General features: G+C 40.6%; 1 pseudogene; it reads left to right on the plus strand.

Moving 5' to 3' along the window:
- The first annotated feature begins 1,712 nt into the window (after window positions 1-1,712).
- On the plus strand, window positions 1,713-21,986 carry LOC138843643 (cytoskeleton-associated protein 2-like; annotated as a pseudogene).
- The last annotated feature ends 927 nt before the right edge of the window (window positions 21,987-22,913 follow it).

Below are 22,913 nucleotides of genomic sequence, written 5' to 3' on the forward strand. Positions count from 1 at the left end.
AGAAGGAATTCTTCTCTTTGGATCTTTTCGTAAAGGGTCTACCTTCTCTGACAATTCTGGGATAATGATATAAAAAAGAGTTTAAAAATATATCATTCTTGGAGAGGATAAGTCTGGATATTAGGAGAAAATTGCCGTGCTGGAAAACCTATCTGTTTTTCAAATTTTCCTGCTCACTCTCAGCCAATTGAGACCTCCACTGCTTTCTCTGAATCACTTCCTTTTAATATGCCCACTGAAAATCCCTGGGGGGAAATTCACATGATATCAAGTTAACGTTTAGAGTGAACCACACATCTATCTAGTTCCAAAGCATTCCCATCACTCCGAAGGAAAATCCCTTACCCATTAAGCAAGCAGCCTCTCCCCAACCCCATCATCCACCAATCCATGGACTTCTGCGGATTTATCTATGCTGGGTATGTCATACAAATTGAATGACATCACACACAACCTTCTGTGTCTGGCTTCTTTCACTTAGCAAGCTTTAGAGGTTCTTGAGTTTTTGTTAGCTGTCCTAATTGTTAAACTGGTCTCTGTCACTTAATGGGAACCCATGTTTACTCAAGCTGTCTGATGAAACTTTAGTATAGAACAACAACATTGACAGCAGTACATAAAGAGCAGTGATGTCTTAAGAATGGTGAGAGTACGACTTGACTGTTGTTTCTGCCAGAGTTGACCTTAAATGTAAGCAGCCGTACTGAAAATGGGACATTAAGAAAAAAAAAAAACCTACAGAAAATCCCACACCCGTTTTGCTACTAGCTGCCATAAGAGGTCTGAAGAAAAGAGTGGACAACAGTGGGGAAAACTTACCTTAGTGGAGGGCCGGCTTTGGAGGTTCTCACAGCTGGGCAGGGGCGCTGTGGGGAAGTCACACCCTCGCACCCCTGATCCCACGCTGAGACCCGGCTGAAACAGAACACAGCCCCAGTCCAGTCTTAGTGCAGAGACCAGGCAAGAGGAAGCAAAGTCGTGAACTCAGAGCGTAGAACCGGAAAGGCAGTCTGGACTCTCCCTAACTCTCCCACACTAAAACCTTCCGGCTGGGAATCGTTACGTTTTCTCTGGTGGAGAGGTGTTTGGGTGGCTTTTGTGAAGGTGCTATTTCTAGGTGAGGACTGAGCGTTATGGCAGCACACTTCAACACCAAGTGTCTACAGTAAATGCTTTTAATCTTCACAGGCGGAGTATACACAACCTGCAGAAGGGAGCGCCTCTTTCCTCGTTCTCTCTCTCTCTCTCGCAGCTGATAATTGTGTAGTATGCAGGCATAGAAAACAGACTCCAGTTCCCGTCTGCGAGCTCAGCAAACGTGGAAACATAATTTCCGAGCTTGTCATCTGCGAAGCAGAGATGAGGCTCGAAATGGGGTCACGTTGGCGAGAGGGAAATACTCGTGCTCTCGGTACGTAGCCTGCTGGTTCCGTTGTCCTACAACAGGCGCAGCCAGAGCACACTTTTTTGTCTCGTCTGCCTTCCTCAAAGGACCGTGACCGTCCGGGGACTCGTCCTATCTGCAACCTCGAGGCGCTGCTAGGTGAGGATTCAGCGGACCGACTCCTCCTACGCTGCACAGTCGGGACGAAGAGCGTTGTTTGACTTTGAAACGCACAGGCTCAGCGGGCACGGACCCGGGTGGACGCCCGGGCACGCTCCCGGCACCCGCAGCGCAGGCCCCGCCTCTCTGCGCCTATTGGCCCATTCAATTCACGCCGGCACCAATGGGCGGAGGCGGCGCCCGCGCTGTCAAAGGCTAGCGCAGGGGCCGCGGCGCGCAGTGTCCGGCGGCCGCGGCCTGAGGGAGTCTGAGCCGCTCCGAGCAGACGCGCATCCTCCGAGCACGGGCTGCTATGAGCACGCCGGCAGTTCCCCGGGACCTGCAGCTGCCCCCGAGTCAGAGGGCCCAGTCCGCGTTCAGAGGTGAGGCTGGCCGAGATGGCGGGAGCGGCGCCAGCCGGCCGGAGGGGCGCGGGCGGGCGTGGGGGCCGGCGGTCAGGGCCACCGGGCCTCCCGCCGACGGTGTGAGCACTCGAACCGGTGGCTGTTGGCTCTGTGGCGATAGTGTGCGGGTTGAGAGCCTTTTGTGCGGTGGCTGCCGGCTGCGGACCGGTAGACACGAGGAATCCGTTTAGTGACGGAGCGAGTGCGCATGCGTGGGTGGCGTTGGGGGTCCCGGGCCGCGGGTGGTGGGGCCGCTGCCGGAGCGGGGCGGGGCAGGGCAGCGCGGGTGCACAGTCCGCCTGCGCCTGCGCCTGCGCCTGCGCCGAGCCCTCCCCGAGCCCTCCCCGAGCCCTCCCCGAGCCGGGTCGTGAGTGCCTCTGGCGTGGTGGGCTTGCCTGCTCTGATGTTTGGATTCACTTCCTCGCTTCCTTATTCTGGGAACCCTGGGGTTAAGTGGGTCTCAACAAATACGACTACTGTTATTTCTTTGTTCTACAGATGAGGAAACAGTAATTCTCAGCTGAACCAGTTCTGGCGAGTTAGAACTTGGGAGTCCAGTGTCTCGCCTAGTCTACCACTCGGTTCCCTGAGGCATGGCTTTCAGCAGCGTAGACAGTGGAGAACATGATTCTCCTGCACAGTGCTTGTGGGGCCTTTCATGATCACATTCGCTTATTAATGGAATTATTTCCCAAAGGCAGTGCTGAATTGGGCGCTTTTCTGGAAATGGAAAATGTGATCTCAAGTACAGCAGTTTTCGAAATAAAATCTCCACTTAGCAATATTTGCTGTTTTAATTAATGTTGACTTATAGATCCTATATTTTATTATTTAGAACAAAGAAGACAGAAATTCAAGGAACATCTGTTAAGAAGAAAAACATTTTTTCATACAAACAGGAAAATCAGACATTATCCAGGTGAGGTCAAATTTATTCCAATTTATTTTTACATTCTTTTTTTGGTACAAAGTTTTCAAATCTGGTGCTATTTTGCACTTTCAGCACATCTCAGTGTAGACTAGCCACATTTCAAGTACCTCAGGACCTACATGTGGCTCGTGGTACATTATTGGATGGTGTACCATTAGATTGTTGAGTTATTCTATCTAAATTGATTCACATTCTTAAGCAGAAACAAAGGTGTGTGTAGGTGGCGGGGCAGGGGTTTCCAAAATGCAGAGATTTGAAGATTGTTTTAATCTCAATTCAACTAGAAAACTCCTGATATTATCTTATTTACATTTTTAGAATTTTACATGGTTACAGCAAAAACAAAGCTTATGAAAGTATATGGAAGTAGAAAGACAAAAGGTTCCCTCATTTTCTACAGTTAGCTCATAATAGCATCATTCCAGGTTTTTTGCCTGATAAGAAGCTGGGCTGTAATCTATTATTACTAAATAATAATTTAGTAATATTATTACTAAAGCCATTATTACCAAAGCCACCATTCAAAATGTGTGCTCCTGGCTTTGTCAATGCTTTGCCACTTCTCTAAGCCGATTGAACAAAGATGTGAAAGGTGGCATAACCATAGTTATTAATTATTGCAGATATCAAATCGTGTGGATTCTAAATGTACAATTTTTTCATGTTTTAACGTAATCTGTAGACTTTAGATCTGTTTTAGAGTCAATTACAGGTCTGATGTTTTTCTCCTCTTGTTTCATGTTGGATAAAATCATTAGAATCACCTAAAAGATTGTCACAGCCTGTGCTGGTCAGTCTATAATTGTAAAAGGCAGATTAGGTTAGTTAGAGAAAACATTGCTTTGGATAAATGGCCTAAACACAATGCCAACTAAAAACTACAATTTTTAATGTATCCTGGTTTGTGTGTGGTAAATTCTGGATTTCCTTTGGGAAGAATATTTAAAAAAAGATTTTCCTCAATTTAATAAATCTGTTAGTAAGTGCTAAAACTAACCTAAGGAGGTGTTGCTTGATAAAGGTTTTTTTTCTGAAGACTTGTTTGGACACTAGATAAAAATGATTTGGAATAAGATTGTTATGTGTTTACATACTCTATGGTAGGGAAGATGTTAAGACTTTTAGGAAAATTCCTCAATTGTCTTGTTTGCTACTGCACTGTAATAAAACTTTTTCTTAGGAGAAATAAATCTCATCTCAGTTCTTGCCTCAACTTAAAATATAAAATTGTAAAATTGGTTAATTACTAATATCCCCCCAATCCTTCTTCCCAAAAGGAAACCTCCCTGATACAGAACTGATTTCTCTCTTTTTTTTTTTAAGTTGTGGAGACAAGACAGTGATGATGTATGAGGACCAGGTCCAAAAAGGAACAAAAGCTCTGAATCTTAAAACAAAAATGGTAAGAGATGAACATAGAACTCATAAATATCTTTGTTTTTTCCCCTTCAGAAACTCTTTCTGAAAGAAATGAGTCCTAAACTACCGTTTTGTCTTAAATAACTCTTTTAGGCTGATAAAGAAAATCTCAATAGACCTACAGGGGACAAAAATACAATGGTGGACAAAAATTGTGTTCCTTTAAAACTGTCTAATGAATTAAACAACTCAACCACAGCAATTGATGCAAAGAATTTTGGTGATGATAATCAAGCTATGCAGTTGTTATCAATTAAAGATGATCCCCAAAGTCAACATATGACATTAAGCCAAGCATTTCACCTTAAAAACAACAATAAAAAGAAACCAGTGACTGCAGAAAAGCCAAAGCAAGATGCTAACATGCCCAAAAAACCTGTGCTTGGAGCTTACCGTGGTCAAATTGTACAATCTAAGATTAATTCTTTCAGAAAACCTCTACAAGTCAAAGATGCAAGTTTGACAACAACAACAACAACAACTTGCAACTACTGTCTCTAAAGCCACAAAGCCTCAGCCTATAAACACTAGCAGTGAAACAGTGAAAAGTGAGCAATCCTCAAATATGACAGCTGCCACTAAATCTGTGAGCGCTACATCTCAGAATACACAACTTGTGAGACCTCCTATTAGAAGTCACCATGATAATACCCAAAACACGGGGAAGCAAAGCATCAGTAGAACCTTGGCCAACGTTACCATCCGGAAAGGGCCTCGGGAAAAGAGTTATTACAATCAAAACCAGCTTTATCTAGTGTCAAAACTGCTTCTTCTCAGGACATAAAAAGAAACAAGGCACTGTCCAGAGGCATAGCATCTGAAATGGTAGCCAAGCCTACTTCATTTCTAATGCCAAATTGGTAGAAAAGTCAAAACCCGTTGACCAGCAAAGACCTACTATAGCAACGGCAGCTGTTAGTAGTCGGTCAGGTCAACCCAAAGAAACTGCAGAACAGAAAGTAAGTAGTTGTAATTTTCTTTATTTTATTACTTTAATTTTCAGTAGTATATCACTTTTGGATTTGGCTTATAATTTCATTGACTATACCAGAATTTTTCATGTGTCCTGTCATGTGCATGATGTCATATGTCATGGGACAATATGATCCGATAGAGATTGTGTTTAAGTATGTTTTATTAGTTTGCATTCTGTAACCTAAGTGCAAAATAATTGGGAACCACTTTATAACCTCTCCATTTAAAAATGAACTTGGGATCTTTGAGCATACACTTGATCTTGATGTGTTCAGTTTTTTGTTTTTTTGTTTTTTGGTTTTTTGGCAGGCAGAGTTAGACAGTGAGAGAGAGACAGAGAGAAAGGTCTTCCAATGGTTCACCCCCTAAATGGTCGCTATGGCTGGCGCGCTGCACTGATCCGAAGCCAGGAGCCAGGTGCTTCCTCCTGGTCTCCCATGGGGTGCAGGGCCCAAGCACCTGGGCCATCCTCCACTGCCTTCCCAGGCCACAGCAGAGAGCTGGACTGGAAGAGGAGCAACTGGGACAAAATCCGGCGCCCCAACTGGGACTAGAACTGGGGGTGCCAGCCCCGCAGGCGGAAGATTATCCTAGTGAGCCACGAAGGCGGCCAATGTGTTCGATATTTTTAAACTGTGAACTAGGTGTGTGTCACTAGTGTAGAACCACTTAAAGACCTGAAATACTTTGAAACTTGCTCCATTTGGCAGAATTCTATCATAAATATCAAAGTAATACTTACCTGCTGCTTCTAACTGTAGAGCTCGTCTGAGTGAGTGGAAAGCTGGCAAAGGAAGAGTATTGAAAAGACCTTCTAACCCAGTAGTTCAACAACCTGAGCCTGAGGGACAAGCTGGAAAACCGGTTGGGTCCTTCTGGACTACCATGGCAGAAGAAGATGAGCAAAGACTATTTACTGAAAAAGTAAACAAGGCAATTTCTGAATGCCTGAACCTGATTACTGAGGTAATGTTTATTTTATACAACATTTGTAAAGCATTTTAAAGTTTGAAGATTACTTATTAATTAGATTGTCAGTCTTTTTAACCAAGTAATGTCAGTGAGTTGCTGTTGATTTAATGTCAGATTGTTTGCACAGTTAATTAACTAATTGTAAGATATACTGCCTTGTTCATTAATTGTGAGATTGTTAGTCTTTCATTGACTGAGTTTTCCACTGAGTTTACATAAATAGGACAAAGGGATAATTGGGTTTTTATTTGAGTTCCAGTTTTGTAAGATGTTAGTATCCAGTGGACGGGGTAGATATTTACTTTCACTTCTGATATTTCTGTTTCTTATCTTTATTCAACATACTTAAAATTTTTTTACACTCATAATGTATTTTACCGAAAGCTAGCAACACGAGTACTATTAACAGTAATCATTGGGGCCTGCGCTGTGGCATAGTGGGTAAAGCCGCCGCTTGCAGTGCCGGCATCCCATATGGGTGCTGGTTCTAATCCCGGCTGCCCTACTTGCAATCCAGCTCTCTACTATGGCCTGGGGAAGCAGTACAAAATGGCCCAAGTCCTTGGGCCCCTGTACTCGCATGGGAGACCTGGAGGAGGCTCCTGGCTCCTGACTTCGGATCGGTGCAGCTCCGGCCTTTGCTGCCATCTGGAACCAGTGGATGAAATACCTCTCTCTCTGCCTCTGCTTCTCTGTAACTCTGACTTTCAAGTAAAGAAATAAAATCTTTAAAAATAATGATAATAATAATTATGTGAACCATTATCACAGATTAAATTCAGATAATGAAAATAATTCTCTAACAAAATCCCATTCATCTCTAAACCAATATCATCCTGGTCTTGAATTTATTGTAAAAATTTACTATTTGAACCAAAATCTTCTGGAGTGATAATAATCAGCCCCAGAATATTTTCTTTATTTATTGGCTACTGTTTAATCTTGTTTTTGTGAACCGTTAGTGTCTAAGATCTGAAACAAGACTGAATGTAGGGTATGATTTTAAAACTTACTCTAGATGAACTTTTTTTTTTTTCAAAGATTTATTTATTTGAAAGTTGTATTTACACAGAGGAGGAGAGACAGAGAGAGAGAAAGGTCTTCTGTCCGCTTGGTTCACTCCCCAGATGGCCACAACACTCAGAGCTACACTGATTTTGAAGCCAAGAGCCAGGAGCTTCTTCTAGGTCTCCCACATGGTTGCAGGGCCCAGGGACTCGGGCCATCTTCTGCTGCTTTCCCAGACCATAGCAGAGAGCTGGATCGGAAGTGGAGCAGCCGGGACTCAAACTGGTGCTCCATATGGGATGCCGGCACTACAGGCAGCGGCTTTACTCACTACGCCACAGCGCTGGCCCCATAGATGGACATCTTTAAACCTTTTGAGGACCCATGAAAATTATATTCAGAAAAACGCTGGTCCTATTATTACTTTGCTGCAGTAAGGTTTTTTGTTTTGATACTATGGAATTTTTCTGCCCTGCTGTTTAACTAAATATAACTCTTACATAAACCACTACAAATTCATTTTGGCCATAATATCAAAACCCAACAAAGACAAATATGGAGGGACCAGTGCTGTGGCATGTCAGGTAAACCTGCCGCCTATAGCACCAGCATCCCATGTGGGTGCTGGTTCGAGTCCCGGCTGCTTTACTTCTGTTCCAGCTCCTTTCTAATGCACGTGGGAGAGCAGTGAAGGATGGCCCAAGTGTTTGGGCCCCTGCACCCATGTGGGAGACCTGGATGAAGTTCCTGGCTCCTGGCTTCAGCCTGGCCCAACCCCAGCTATTGTGGCCTTTTGGAAAGTGAACCAATGGATGGAAGATCTCTTTTCTCTGCCTCTGCCTCTCCTTCTTTGTAACTCTGCCTTTCAAATAAATAAATAAATCTTAAAAAAAAAAAAAAAAAAAAGACAACAAATATGGAAAAAAATCCTCAGGCTGTTCTCAAACATTTGATAGATGCAAAAATTCTAAGTAAGGGGGCTAGCATTGTGGCACAGCAGGTTAAGCTGCCACCTGTGACACTGGTGTTAACCCTGATGGAACTATAGGCTCCTGGCTTCAGCCTGGTCCAACCGCAGTGCTTGCATCCAAGTGGGGAGTGAACCAGCAGATGGAAGGTCTCTTGCTGTCTCTTCTTCTCTCTCTATTACTCTACCTTTTAAATAAATAAAATCTTTCAAAAGAAAATTCTAAGTAAGGTATTAACATGGAACCACACTATAGACAAGAGGATAAACATCAAGACCAAAATTCATACATAACTTTTTCATAATATGCATTTTATTTTTTTTAATATTTATTTATTTATTTGAAAGTCAGAGTTACACAGAGATAGAGGAGAGGCAGAGAGAAAGAGAGAGAGAGAGAGAGAGAGAGAGAGAGAGAGAGAGAGAGGTCTTCCATCCAATGATTCACTCCCCAATTGGCCGCAATGACTGGAACTACGCCAAGCCGAAGCCAGAAGCCAGGAGCTTCTTCATGGTTTCCAAGGTGGGTACAGGAGCCCAAGGACTTGGGCTATCTTCTACTCCTTTCCCAGACCATAGCAGAGAGCTGGATCGGAAGTGGAGCAGCCGGCACTTGAACTGGCGCCCATATGGGATGCCGGCGCTTCAGGCCAGGGTGTTAACGCACTGTACCACAGCGCCAGCCCCACATAATATATATTTTCTATTAACGTTTTGAAGACTGCTTATTTATGTCTCAACTAATATTTCATTTCTTTTGCCTTATACTCATTGCTGATGCTATGCTTCTTGAAGTTAGGATGATTTTTATTTTAATAAGCTGAATTATTATTTATTCATAGTTTGTAGGGTAAAAAAAAATCACACATGTTATTTCTTGCTGTTTTAGGGATGCCCAAAAGAAGAAATACTAATCACACTAAATGACCTGATTAAAAATATTCCAGATGCCACAAAACTTGTTAAATATTGGATTTGCCTTGCATGTATTGAACCAATCACAAGTCCTATTGAAAATATTATTGCAATCTATGAGAAGGCCATTCTGGCAGGGGCTCAGGTGAGTTAAAATTTATTTATATATATTATTACAGTGAAAAAGATACAGAATTATTTTGGGGACACAAGATAATGTAACTTAATAAAACTGGTTTATGTATAAATAGTATAATAGTAAAGAATGTTCAGACACTAAAGGATTGCATTATAGAAGCTATTTCGAGCCGGCGCCGTGGTTCACTAGGGTAATCCTCCGCCTTGCGCCGCCGGCACACCGGGTTCTAGTCCCGGTCGGGGCGCCGGATTCTGTCCCGGTTGCCCCTCTTCCAGGCCAGCTCTCTGCTGTGGCCAGGGAGTGCAGTAGAGGATGGCCCAAGTCCTTGGGCCCTGCACCCCATGGGAGACCAGGATAAGTACCTGGCTCCTGCCATCGGATCAGCGTGGTGCGCCGGCCACGGCGGCCATTGGAGGGTGAACCAACGGCAAAAGGAAGACCTTTCTCTCTGTCTCTCCCTCTCACTGTTCACTCTGCTTGTCAAAAAAAAAAAAAGAAAAGAAAAGAAGAAGCTATTTCGAAGCCTTCTAAAATTTTTTGTCATGTACTAGGGATAATCAGACCTTAGTTCAAGGGTGGGGAATTTTTTTTTTCCTGTGAGCAGCCGTTTGAATAATTAAAACATCATTCACAGGCCATACAAAATTATGATTAGCATGCTATAGATGTATTGAATTTCAAGTCCTGCCTGTGTTTGCCTTGGCAGGACCAGGCCAAATGACTGCACGATAGGCATTCCCCACCGCTGCCTTAGTGTATGCATACTTTCAGACAGGCTCAAATGTGAATTTAATGAAACTTTTTGTGAGAAATGTTTTAGCATAACATGTCATTGTGTACATTTGCTATTTGGGATATTTACTGTGAAACTGATTTTTAACATTAAAATTTTCTTAATTAAATATAAAGCAAATATAACTAAATCAACTTTTAAAATATAATCAAGCTCGGCCGGCGCCATGGCTCAACAGGCTAATCCTCAGCCTTGTGGCGCCGGCACACCGGGTTCTACTCCCGGTCGAGGTGCCAGATTCTGTCCCGGTTGCCCCTCTTCCAGGCCAGCTCTCTGCTGTGGCCCGGGAGTGCAGTGGAGGATGGCCCAGGTGCTTGGGCCCTGCACCCCATGGGAGACCAGGAGAAGCACCTGGCTCCTGCCTTCGGATCAGCGTGGTGCACCGGCCGCAGTGAGCCGGCTGTGGCGGCCATTGGAGGGTGAACCAACGGCAAAGGAAGGCCTTTCTCTCTGTCTCTCTCTCACTGTCCACTCTGCCTGTCAAAAAAAAAAAATATATATATATATATATATATAAAATCAAGCTCTGATGGCTTTGTGAAAGAACTCTGCCTCTAGGAGTATATCTGAATGTACTTATGTTTATGCTCCACATGAAATCGTCCTGCTCACGTATAGAAAATGACCAACTAGTTTCTCTAACAGTATTACCACCATATTTCTCACCTTTTCTAAACTATTGATACAAGAAACCCTGTGTAAAGAGTGAATCATTTCTCAAGAGTTTTTCTTTGGTTGAAGATTTTTTGTTTTTATAGCTGAATGTACAGACATAATTGCTTTTCACCAAGTTTCTAAAAATATATTTTTGAGACTGTTTACATAACTAATTTTAAAAAATTCATCTTTTTGGCCTTTCTTTAAGAAAGGTTGATTCTCAGCAAAATATAAAAATAGCAACAAACCCCAAATTAGACTGTAGGATATGTATTAATAAATAGTTATGGACACTCCTGTATATAAAAAGGCCAGTACACATAGAAAATTTTGGCTTAGATTATGCATTTTTCATCTAGGGCATAATGATGTTTTTGAATGTAAAAATGCTAGGCAATATGAAGAGATAAAATGGCCTGAATACTTCTTTTGGTCACTAAAATGTAAAGCAGTATATGAATGTCTGTGAAAGCCCATATTAGAGAGTAAGAATGTGAAAGAATACATAAAATGTAATAGAATTTTTCCTTAATTAGATAATTGTTTCACAGATATTTTGTGGTATAAAAAATAAAATATATATATATATGAATTGAATATCATGATGTCAATGATGTGATATTGATGTTTGATTATTGATTGTTGATTACTAATTATGGATTGTTAGTTATTGCTATTAGTATGATTATGATTGTGTGTTAAGCTTGTGTTGTCATAGTAGGTATAGTGGTCAAATTAGAACGTAGATCATTAAGCTATAGACTGCTAAGTATAAAGTTATAGACTGTCATGACTAACAGAATTCTGCAATCCAAAAAAAAAGAAGTTTGGACCTTTTACAATATATCAGCAATGGGCAGTGAGGGCATAATAAAAAAAAAAAAAGATGAACTCATGGAGATGTCTAAAGAATAGAAGATAGGTTTATCTTCCATTTTGCTGAAATTGTGGAAACGTGGTATAGATTCCCAACAAAGGAATCACTATAACTCAAGAACTGTCCTTCCTAGTAAATAAAGGTGCAGCGGCGTGGACCTTAGAGGCCACTGGAATGACTCAGGATTGCTCCCTCTTGAGCCTCACAATGCCTCTCACTCAGGAGAGACATCGAGAGCCAAGGGGGTGGACTGTGGAGAATCCCACAGGAGTCTCAAAAAGAGTCACGGATCACCGCTTACCTGGAAAGGAGATGAACTGTGGAAACTCCACAGTAAAACATTGAGTTAAAAAGTTACCACTAGCCACAAAATAAAAGTAAAGTGGAGTTATAAGTCATAAGCTGAGGCAATACCTAACGGCTGTTAGGGAGACACTCCCAATCATACCAAGCAGATGTCTCTGGTCAGTTAGATAACAGTGCACAATCAGTTCCAACATAAGTAAGGCGGGGACAGAATTGACTGGACTGTTCAACTGTAAGCAAGGAGGAAACAGCATTGCGCTACAGACAATAACTAACAATCCATAATCAGTTCCAACATAAGTAAGGCGGGGACAGTATTGACTGGACTGTTCAACTGTAAGCAAGGAGGAAACAGCATTGATTGGACAACAAGTCAGAGGATGGCAAGCTGGAGGACTGCCAGAAAATGAGGATAAAAAGGGGAGCCCTTGCACTTCTCTCCATCCTCTTGGGGATCATGGCCCAATGTGTGTGAACCTCTGGATCTCCACACATCTGGAGCTGAAGAGGCAGCCCACTACTCTGCACGGAGCAGGTAGTGGCGCAAGCCGACCTGCGACCTGCAGAGCTGTCCCTGAGCTATAACCCCACTGTCTCTGTGTTAGTGTGTGTGTGTGCGCATGCGCACGCACGTGGCCCCAGTGCATGTGAACCTCTGGATCTCCTTGCACTTGGAGCTGAAGAGCCAGCTCGCTAACCCCCTTCCTAAGCGACACAAGGTGACTAGGAGATCAAAACTCCAGCTGAGATGCCGCCTCACCGCCTTGCTGGATTCCTTATCAGCCTGATGCCGGAGTTGACCACAGAGCCAGACCAGGCCTCTCAACAGGGGACCTCTCCAACTTCTCGCCTGGTCATCCGCCTGGGAACTTTGAGCCTACTGCCCAGAGTGACAGTCTTCCCACGACTTCCTGCCTGTAAGTGATTGATCCGAGATCCGTCTCTGCCGAGACATGGAGCTCTGGACCTTGAACACTGACACTCTTCTTCGTGACAGTGATATAAGCCTTGAAAACACAGCTTTTACAAATAATGTTAGTCATGTGTAATATAATATAACTATGCTTTGACCCTATGTTTTGACCCCATGCAAGGTATCTGCAAATAATGCTGGAGACCTTGATGTACATATACTATTATAATTGGATAGCCCTCAAAATTACTTTAACACTGTATACTGTATCTGTGTATACTGTGATCTGTGGATTAATGAATAAGTTCAAGTAGTATTATTGATATTAATGGTATAGATTCCAGTAGACCTCTAGTCATTAAGGAAATAGTGTTACCCTGATAGTTAAGTATTATAGTAAGTAAGTTAAGTAGAAGATAAGTAGTTATGTTAAGCTAAGTAGTTAAGCTAAGTAGTTACGTTAAGCTAAGTAGCTGAGTTAAGTAGTTAAGTCATGATTAAGTAGTGGTGTTAAGTTTATTGATAAGTGTATTAAATAGTATAGATTGATAAGTATATTGATACTGATAAGTGTATTGACTTCACTGAGCATGCTGATGAGCAGTGTGATAAAAAACCCCTGGTGTGTAAGCAATAAAATCTCATTGGAAAGACAGTCTTGTGTCCTGGTGTTCCTTTCTTCCCCATGACTGACAAGTCGTATGTCGCACTTGCTACTGTCAAGCTGCATGACAGCAGGCGCTTGCAACACACCGGAATCAAAAATCAAATATTGGATAGATATTCTCTTATTGATTATTACATTATTGAAGGATAATTGTATTTGACAGAATCCTAATTGAAAGGGAGTATTAGATCCCTGCCACAGTAAACCAGGATGGAAGTTTCTTTTAAGGCCGCTTAAAGCAGTGTAGTTAGGGTGTAAAACTAGAGCCACTGCTGTGTGTACAATGCAGTAATGTAAACAGAAAGATGTGATACCAGAGCAGAGTTGGAAAACAGGAATTAGAATTGGTCAAAAATTTGAAAGCAGATGGGAATTCAGGAGCACTTGGTAATCCAGGACTGCTCACTTATCTTGAATGTATTATGTTAGCAGGCATGATATCTCAAAGGAACATGGTAAGTACTATGATACATGCAAATAGTGCACATTTAATAAAGTTTTGAATAAATGAAATATATTGGGCTGATCAACCTTAAGCTATTCAGAGATGCATTTAATAACATGTGAAGCAAAATATAATACTGAACTTAAATATAGGAGAAAAGGAGCTATTAAATTTAATTCTCAGCCCTTTCATATATACTGATACTGTTAATTTACCATCTTCATTAATTTTGTTTATATCAGGAAAACAGCAATAGTTATCAAAGGCTTCAGAAAAATAGGGAAAATTTTAAATTGATGAAATTCTATCCTCTAAGTTCATTGTTACCTATAATTTGGAAAAAATGGTCATTTTTAAATCTTAGTAACTACTAAGTGTTTTGAGAAGCTTGACTAAAGAACCATTATCTCGGGGCTGGCATTGTTGCACAGCAGGTTAAACTGCCCTCTGCAATGCTGCCATCCCATTCAGAGTGCTGGTTCAGTCCTGGCTGCCCTGCTTCCAATCCAGCTCTCTGCTGATGTGTCTGGAAAGGTAGGATGGTCTGAGTACTTGGGCTCCTGCCATCCATGTGGGAGATCTGAAGGGAGTTCTGGGCTCCTGGCTTTGACCATTGTGGCCATTTAGGGAGTGAAACGGCAGATGGAAGCTCTCTTCATCTCTCACTCTGCCTTTGAAATAAAGAAATAAATCTTATAAATAAACTAATCTTATAAATAAAGCAAATACTGTCATATTTTAAAAGTGAAATTTTGATCACTGGCCTTACCATTTTCAACTTGAATCATCTAGTTAATGTCTGAGAATATAAAACTAATATGGATTTCCTTTCTTTATTTAAAAAAATTAAGCCTATTGAAGAGATGTGACATACAATTGTAGAATAAAAGATATTCTAACAATGAAGAGTCTAGAAAAGGTTATTTTTGGTAAGTTTTGTTTCATTTCCTTCAAGCAAATTGTGATTTTGTTAAATTTCTTTGCAGAATTCATTTTTCCTTTTATCTTTTAACTTTTTAAAATATGTAAGCTGTTTCTGTTGACCTACCTCTCAGATAAAGTGGATTTAAGTATTGTAAGGAATTTTTAATTAGGAGTTCTGGTTCAAAATCCAAATTGTCATTGATTATCTATGGAAGTTACTTTACCTCTTTAGGCCTTAATTTTCTACAAATACCAGATAGTTTGAGGTAGGCATTTGGAGCCACAGTTAAGATGCCACTTGGGATGTGTATATCCCACATCAGAGTGTTGTGATTTGAGTCACAGCCCCTCTTCTGATTCCAACTTCCTGTAATGCAGCACCCTAGGAGGCAGCAGGTGGTGGCCCAAGTACTTAAGTCCCTGACACCCACATGGGAGGCCTGGATTGGGTTCCAGGCTCCTGGCTTTGGACTGACCCAGCCTAGGCTGTTGTGGGCATTTGGAAAGTGAACTGGCAAATGGAAAATATCTCTCTGTCTCAGCCTTTCAAATAAAAATTTCAAAAATATTTTTTAAATGAGGCATTTTAATTGGGTGATCTCTAAAGACTTCACCTATTAAATTCTGTCATCTATTTTGTGCTCTAGAAAACCTCATTCAAGAATTCCTTGTTTGGATATAATAGGTAGAGGTATGAAAGAGATTCATTAGCTGTCAGACATAGAATATAAACATTTTTTAGATTCAAGTATAGGTTTTGCCAACCTTAGGCACTATAAGATGGTGATTGTTGAGGATACTGAATGAAATAATGTATATAAAGCAAGTATCATAGTGTATGACAAATAGTAAGTTTACTAAACTTCAGCCATTAACATTCATTAACTTAAATGTAAGCTAATTTGTTTTCTTGTTTAGAAACATTGTTTCCAGTTTTATTTTTGGTTTTCGGGTTTTATTTTTGCTATATGTCACCTAATCAGCAAATATTTCAGTTCATACTATTTATTGCCTCCCTGTCTCTGTTTGTTTTCTTTTGATTTATGTTAAAATTGTTTAAACCTTTTTTTTAAAGATTGACTTCTTTATTTGAAAGGCAGAGTTACAGAGAGGCAAAGTCAGAGCAAGATAGGCCTTCCATCTGCTGGTCCCCTCCCCAGATGGCTAGAGCTGGGCTGATCAGAAGCCAGGAGCCTGAGGCTTTCTCCAGGTCTCCCACATGGGTGCAGGGACCCAAGGACCCAGGCCATCCTCTGCTGCTTTCCCAGGCACATTAGCCGGGAGCTGAATCGAAAGTGGAACAGCCAAGCCTTGAACTGGCACTCATATGGGATGCCAGCACTGCAGGCGGCAGCTTTACCACAGTGCTGGCCCTGATTTTAAACTTTTTAAGGTTTCTGATGTATGCTGCCAGATTGCTTTCCAGAGCAGATACAGTACCATTATTTTTAGTACACAAAATGAATTTAAAATGTAGAACTCTAGATTCAGGATTAAAATTTAAATAATAACAAAGGTCATGCTTAATTAGAAATTGTAAGTATTTGGTTATGTGAAATACCAAAAAAAAAAAAAAAAACCCACAACTGCTTGGTGGAGTTAATATGTTAATGCCATATAAACCTAATAATATGTTCTAGGAGACCATTCTGTTGGCAGTATGCTTAATTCAGTGGGGAATATTACATATTAAGGCAACTGTTAATAGACCCCATAGGATGTATGACCTGATCTTACTAGGAATATTTAATAGCTTAAGAAGAATAGGAAAAGAGGAAACTCTGGAAAGACTAATTAGTATATACAAAAGGAAGAGAAAGATTTAACCCAATTGTGTCTTACTTGCTAAAACAGCAAAGTGGAAGTAAAAGCCGTATAAAGAGTTTTCCTCATAGTTCTCACTAGCTCCAAAGGTAATGTGAAAAGCTAAAACCAGTACTTAAATCTGATTCAGTTACTCTTATTTTTCCTTAATAGAATAAAACTGGTGTTCTCTAGCAGGAGAATGTTTGTCTTTGGATGGGAAAAAAAGAGCTATCTATAAACTCTTGGCTTTCTGAAATATATCACTGTAAGATCTGAATATAAGATCCATTTTGCAAATAAAAATTATTTATAAACAGCAGAGAACATAAGTGGGGGATATAAAACAAGTAATAATTGAGACAAAGGTTGGGCATTTGGCACAGTGTAAATTAAAAAAAATAAAATGACAGACCAGCGTTACCACTTGGGGATGTCTGCTCACATTGCTCAAACTCTCAAATCCAAACTTTGAACACAATACTTTTTTAAACTTTTAAAAATAAGTATGTATATTTATTTATTTATTTATTTGAAAGAGCAATTAGAGGGCTAAGAGTGCCAGAGAGAGATCTTCCATCTGCTGTTTCATTCCTCAAATGGCCACAGTGGCGGGCATTGATCCACACTGAAACCAGGAGCCTGGAACACCATCCTAATCTAGATTGCAGGATCCTAAACACTGGAGCAGTCTTCCACTACTTTCCCAGAAACACTAGCAGGAATCTGGATCTGCGGCAGAGCAGCCTGGACTTGACCCAGAGGTCCAATACAGGATGCCAACATCACAGGTGGTGGCTTAACCCAGCAATGCCACTATGTGGCTGCCCCAACACATAATTTTCCCTAAATCTGAACCTTCTTTTGGTTCCTGATCTAAATGAATGGTGCTATCCAGCTGTCCAAAGCAGAATCTTGGGGTGCTTGTGACTCCCTTACCCTTCCTATCTCCCTACTCCTGCTTCCCAAGCACAGGGATTAAATATCTTTTTAAAACCCATCTACTTCTCTCCATGCTTCCTCTCATTAGTGTGGTAAGATCTCCTGTAGCTCAGCTGGGCCACAATAGCTGTCTCCTTTGTTTCCTCTCTCTACTCTTGCTCCATCCTAAGCCATTCCCAACGCTGCCAAAGTCCTGTCCTGTCACTCAGTTGCTCGAATTTCTGACTCCAGCATCTTCTCTTGTCACTCTTCCTCTGCCCCAAACCTTCTGTTTCCTTCTTGTGTCTTTTATTGTCTTCATTTCCCAGGAGGGATCATACTATCTTTGCTTCCTGGTCTTTTCATGCAAATCTTCCTTGGGGCCAGCACTGTCGCATCATAGGTTAAGCCACCACTTGCTGCGCTGGCATCCCATATGGGCTCTGGTTTGAGTTCTGACTGCTCCACTTCCAATCCAGCTCCCTGCTAATGGCTTGGAAAAGCAGTGGAACTGCTTGGATCCCTGCACCCATGTGGGAGATCAAGAAGAAGCTCCTGGCTCCTGGCTTCTGATCAGCTCAGCTCTGGCTGTTACAGCCATTTGGAGAGTGAACCAGTGTATGGAGGCCTTTGTCCCTCCCTCTTTGTCTCTAGCTTTTCTTCTCAAATAAATCATAAAAAGAACTTGGGGCATAACAGGTAAAGCCTCTGCCTGCAGTGCTGGCATCGCATATGGGTGCCAGTTCAAGTCTCAGCCACTCCATTTCCCACCTGGGCTCTCTGCTGCGGCCTGGGAAAGCAGTGGAAGATGGCTCAAGTCCTTGAGCCCCTGCACCCAAGTGGAAGACCCAAGAAGCTCCTGGCTCCTGTCTTTGGATGGACCCAGCTCTGGCTGTTGTGGCCATTTGGGGAGCGAACGATGGGAGACCTCTCTCTCTGCCTCTGCCTCTGCCTCTCTATAACTCTGCCTTTCAAATAAATAAATAAATAAATCTATTTTAAAAATCTGCTTTTTCTTTACCTAATTCTCACTTACCCTTTAGACCTTAACTAAACATCACTTTCATGATTAACCTACATTAATACACCTTTTCTTCCTCCTACAATCTAGGTTAAATATACCTGCTTTGTACTCCCTTTTTTTCCCCTATGCAATATTTAGTGTACTTGGTTACTTATTTGTTTGTCTCATATTTTAAACAGTAAGCTTGATGGACAAGAACGGTATAGAATCTTCCTGACCACTGTATCCCTAATACTAATGCAATGCCTGACAAATATTAGATGCTTAAATTATTTGTTGAATTACTGATTCCATGTTCCCTTTTTCTCACCTTGGTCTTTCACTCACTAAAAAAAGTCATAGTCACTTATCAAGAAACATCTCTTAGTAAAACTCTCTAATAATTTTCCTTAAAAAGAAATGCAGAGACCTTTTTAGCTTAATGGATTTATCAGGATGTCTCAAAAGTATTTAAATCTAATGTGTTTTATTTTGAACTCTTTATCTTCTCATACTGCTTCCTTTCTCCAGAAGGGGAAAAAAAAAATCTCTTCTGGCATCAGTGACTCCTAAGAAATTTTTGAAGGAACATGCACACTCATCTATACATAGACATCATTTTATTTGTTCATGAAATCCTGACTCAAAAATATTTCTCAAATGGACCCTTCCTTCCTTTCCTGACCTTTCTATTTACAACAGCTTTGCCTTCTTACCATTATAGATCATTCCTTTTCATTCCATGCCTTTATAGACAATCCTTCACATCAACCAAATATATCTTTCTCTCCAATGAAATTGTTATCAAATTTCTTGCATATAAATTCATTACAGTTGTGCGCCTGCCTACTTGTCAGCTCCTCACCTCCTCCCACACTGCCACTTTTCTCATTACCTTCTAAACACATTAGCTCTTTAATGTTTTTATTTATTTATTTTAAAGATTAATTTTATTTATTTGAAAGGCAGAATTACAGAGAGGCAGAGAGAGAGAGAGAGAGAGAGAGGTCTTCCATCTGCTGGTTCACTCCCCAGGTGGCTGCAACAGCCAAAGCTGTGCTGATCAGAAGCCAGGAGCTTCGTCCAGGTCTCCCTTGAGGGTGCAGGGGCCCAAGGACTTGGGCCACCCTCCACTCTTTTACCAGGCTGGATTGGAAGTGGAGCAGCTGGGACCTGAACCGGTGCTCATATGGGATGCTACCACTGCAGGTGGCAGCTTTGCCTGCTATACCACAGCGCCAGCCCCTAATGTTATATTAATAGGTGATTTCATTTTATGTGTCATACTAAGATTTCTTTCTTGGTCTTGTCCAGTACTCATTTTTCAAGACTCGGGATAAATGCTATTTGTGAAGCTTACGCTTGCCATCTCTGTGTACCACAAGCAAAATGAGTTGTTCCTTTTTGCAGGTTATAACAATCCTTGGTTCTTTTTTCATTTATAGTGCTTATCTCATTTTACAATTATTTTCATTTTTCAAATGTTTATTTCATTTTACTTACTTGAAAGGTAGAGGCACAGCTGGAATCAGGGGCACAGCCAGGACTCGAACCCAGGCACTCCAGTATGAGATGTGGACATCTTAGCTGCTCGGCTAAATGCTCATTCTGATGACAGTGTTTACTTAGGAGAATTGATGGTTAAGAAATGGCAGTTTGGTTTCATTCTTTTATTTTGAAAATAAGGGCCAACTAAGAATAACTTTAATGTCTTCTGATTTTGTTCCTAAAATTTGGCCAAAAACTTACACTAAAAAGTAAATGTACCAAGGAACAAATCCAAGAAGGCAACACTGAAGATAAAGATCTTAATCTAGAACCAGTAAAACAGGAAATAGAAAATAAACATCATAGAAATGTGGTGTTTCAAGATTGGGAAAGAACAAGATGATAAAAGATTCAACCAATGATGTTAAAATCCCCAATACTGAAACCAGAGCAAGTTGCATAATTAAATATAATGTATCCACTATGGCATACTTGCAAAGGTAAACTTTTAAAATATAATGGCTGAGATTTCTTTTCATGCTTAGGGATAATAAACATGGTATTTCTAAGGTAGCTCCAGATTGGAACTATCATTTATTAATATTGAAAACTTTTGATCAAATTAAATGTAATTGGACCATTTCACCTTTTAAATGTTCTCTTTGCTTTGCTTTTTTCTAAATATTGCCATTTTGGAAAAGAAAACTTCTATGTCATTTTATGGAATCTCTGTATATTGCTAATAATAGTAGGTGTTACATTTTAGGAATTAACCAGTCAAGTATCTACTGTATACAAGTTCTAACAAATGATGGAAGGAGTAAGTTCCTCTCTTCAAGGTTTACAGTATCTGTACCTTTCTACAAGATAAGCAATCACAGGGCTGTAACATATAAGTTATAGAATGATAAATAGCATAGACGTACAAAATAAAAATGTTAACTTTGGGGCCCAGCATAGTGGTATGATGGTTAAAGCTGCTGCCTGTGATGCTGGCATCCCACATGAGTGCCAGTTCATGTTCCTCCTGCTCCACTTCTGATCCTGCCCCCTGCTAATGGCCTGGGAAAAGCAGCAGAAGATGGCCCAAGTGCTTAGATCCCAGGGAGACCCAGAGGAAGCTCCTGGCTGCTGGCTTTGGACTGGTCCAGCCCTGGCTGTTATAGCCAAATGGGGAGTGAACCAGTAGATGGAAGATCTCTTTCCCTCTCTGTCTCTCAATAACTCTGCCTTTCAAATGAATAAATAAATCTCAAAAAATAGTTTTTATAACTCTGGGAATAATTTTGTGTTTTATCAGTGTAAAAAAGAAGATGCAATTTGATGAAACAAATTCTACATATAAAGAGCTGAAGTTTTTTACACCAGTGAGACGTTCCAAATTGCCAATCTGTTCAGTTGCTTACTATTCAGCCTAGAGTCATCTTCAAGGGTCTCTATCACAAATCTTCTGATCATTTCTATCCAACTGGAAGGTTTCTGCATAGTTGAGGCATTTGCCAAGGAGACCATGATATCAGACAGTGTTAATCCAAATTGCCAGATATGTTAAAAGACCATTATCCTTGTGTGTCTTCACTGGAGCAGTTAACAGAGCTGGGAAGTGAAGCTGACGCTTTTGTCTGCCGTCCTAATGTAGCACTCTGCACGATGTTCTCCGAGACCAACACAACAGAAGAGGAATAAAGCTCTGAAGAAGAATGGGGTTTTATTATTCCTGAGTGTTGTGTTTTGTGTGGCTTTGTGTTTCCTTTTGGTCTGGATATGGCTAAGTCCCTAAGTATTCTAAGTATTCCTGACAGTGATCTCCTTTACTAACATTTATCTTGTAACAGGCATTGCCTTTCTATGCAATGAAAACATAATCCTGCCTTGTCAATCTCAACACTTTTCTTTAAAATAAATAGTTTAAAACAGCTAGTTTACTGTGTTCCTTGACTATATACAGGTTTGGTCATGTTAGCTTCTTTACTAAATCTAAGTACAGTAAGATGTATCATCAGAAAATAAAATGTTCTTGATAGAGTTTCTAGTTTTGCATTTTAAAAAGTTGTGATAATTTTCTTTGATGACTGAGTAGAACCAACTCCCTTCAAGTATAAAACGAGGTTTGGCTTGCTTTTCCACCAGATTCCTGTTACCCACACTGTTGTGCCCTGCTGTGTCTCTTGGACAGCTTGTGGTTCTTCACTGTCACTTCATCAGTGATAGCCTGTGTCTCTGGTCTCTTGGCCTCTTTCTTTAAATTATAACTGAGGTCACCAAAAAGGATAAATAGCCTAATCCTAAAAGAGGGTTCCTTGTGTAAGAAAGAAAAGAAGCCACATTTTGTAGATATTTGAAACTTTAAAATGAGTTCTTTTTATAACTTGACTACCTAAAACATTAACTTCCATAGCTTCATTTGATAGTTTATGAACTATTAGAATTGAATTAGGAAAAGGAATATATAATATTTAATAAATGTCAATCTTGTTGAGGTATCACTTCTAAAATAGTTAATATTTATACTTGCTTTCTCCTCTATAACAACTTTACTTTTCAGTCATGACTGCAGCAAAATAAAATTTACATACAGTAAAGCATTTTCTCCCCATATATAAATCCACCAATAAAGCTGTTTTGTAAGTCCCAGAACTAATATTTTCATTTCATACATGGTTTTGTAACTCTAAAGTTTCAGATAAGTGAATCGTAAAAGATTAGTTTAAAAACTATGTATGTAATATGAGTGTGGTAAAAATCATATACTTATGTATATTCATTACATTTGTATAATATCTCTGTTCTATTGTGTTCTTATGTTCTAGAGAGTAGGATTTTTATTATTTTTAAATGCATAG

The sequence above is a fragment of the Oryctolagus cuniculus genome, chromosome 9, assembly GCF_964237555.1.
Source record: "Oryctolagus cuniculus chromosome 9, mOryCun1.1, whole genome shotgun sequence".
Lineage (NCBI taxonomy): Eukaryota > Metazoa > Chordata > Mammalia > Lagomorpha > Leporidae > Oryctolagus > Oryctolagus cuniculus.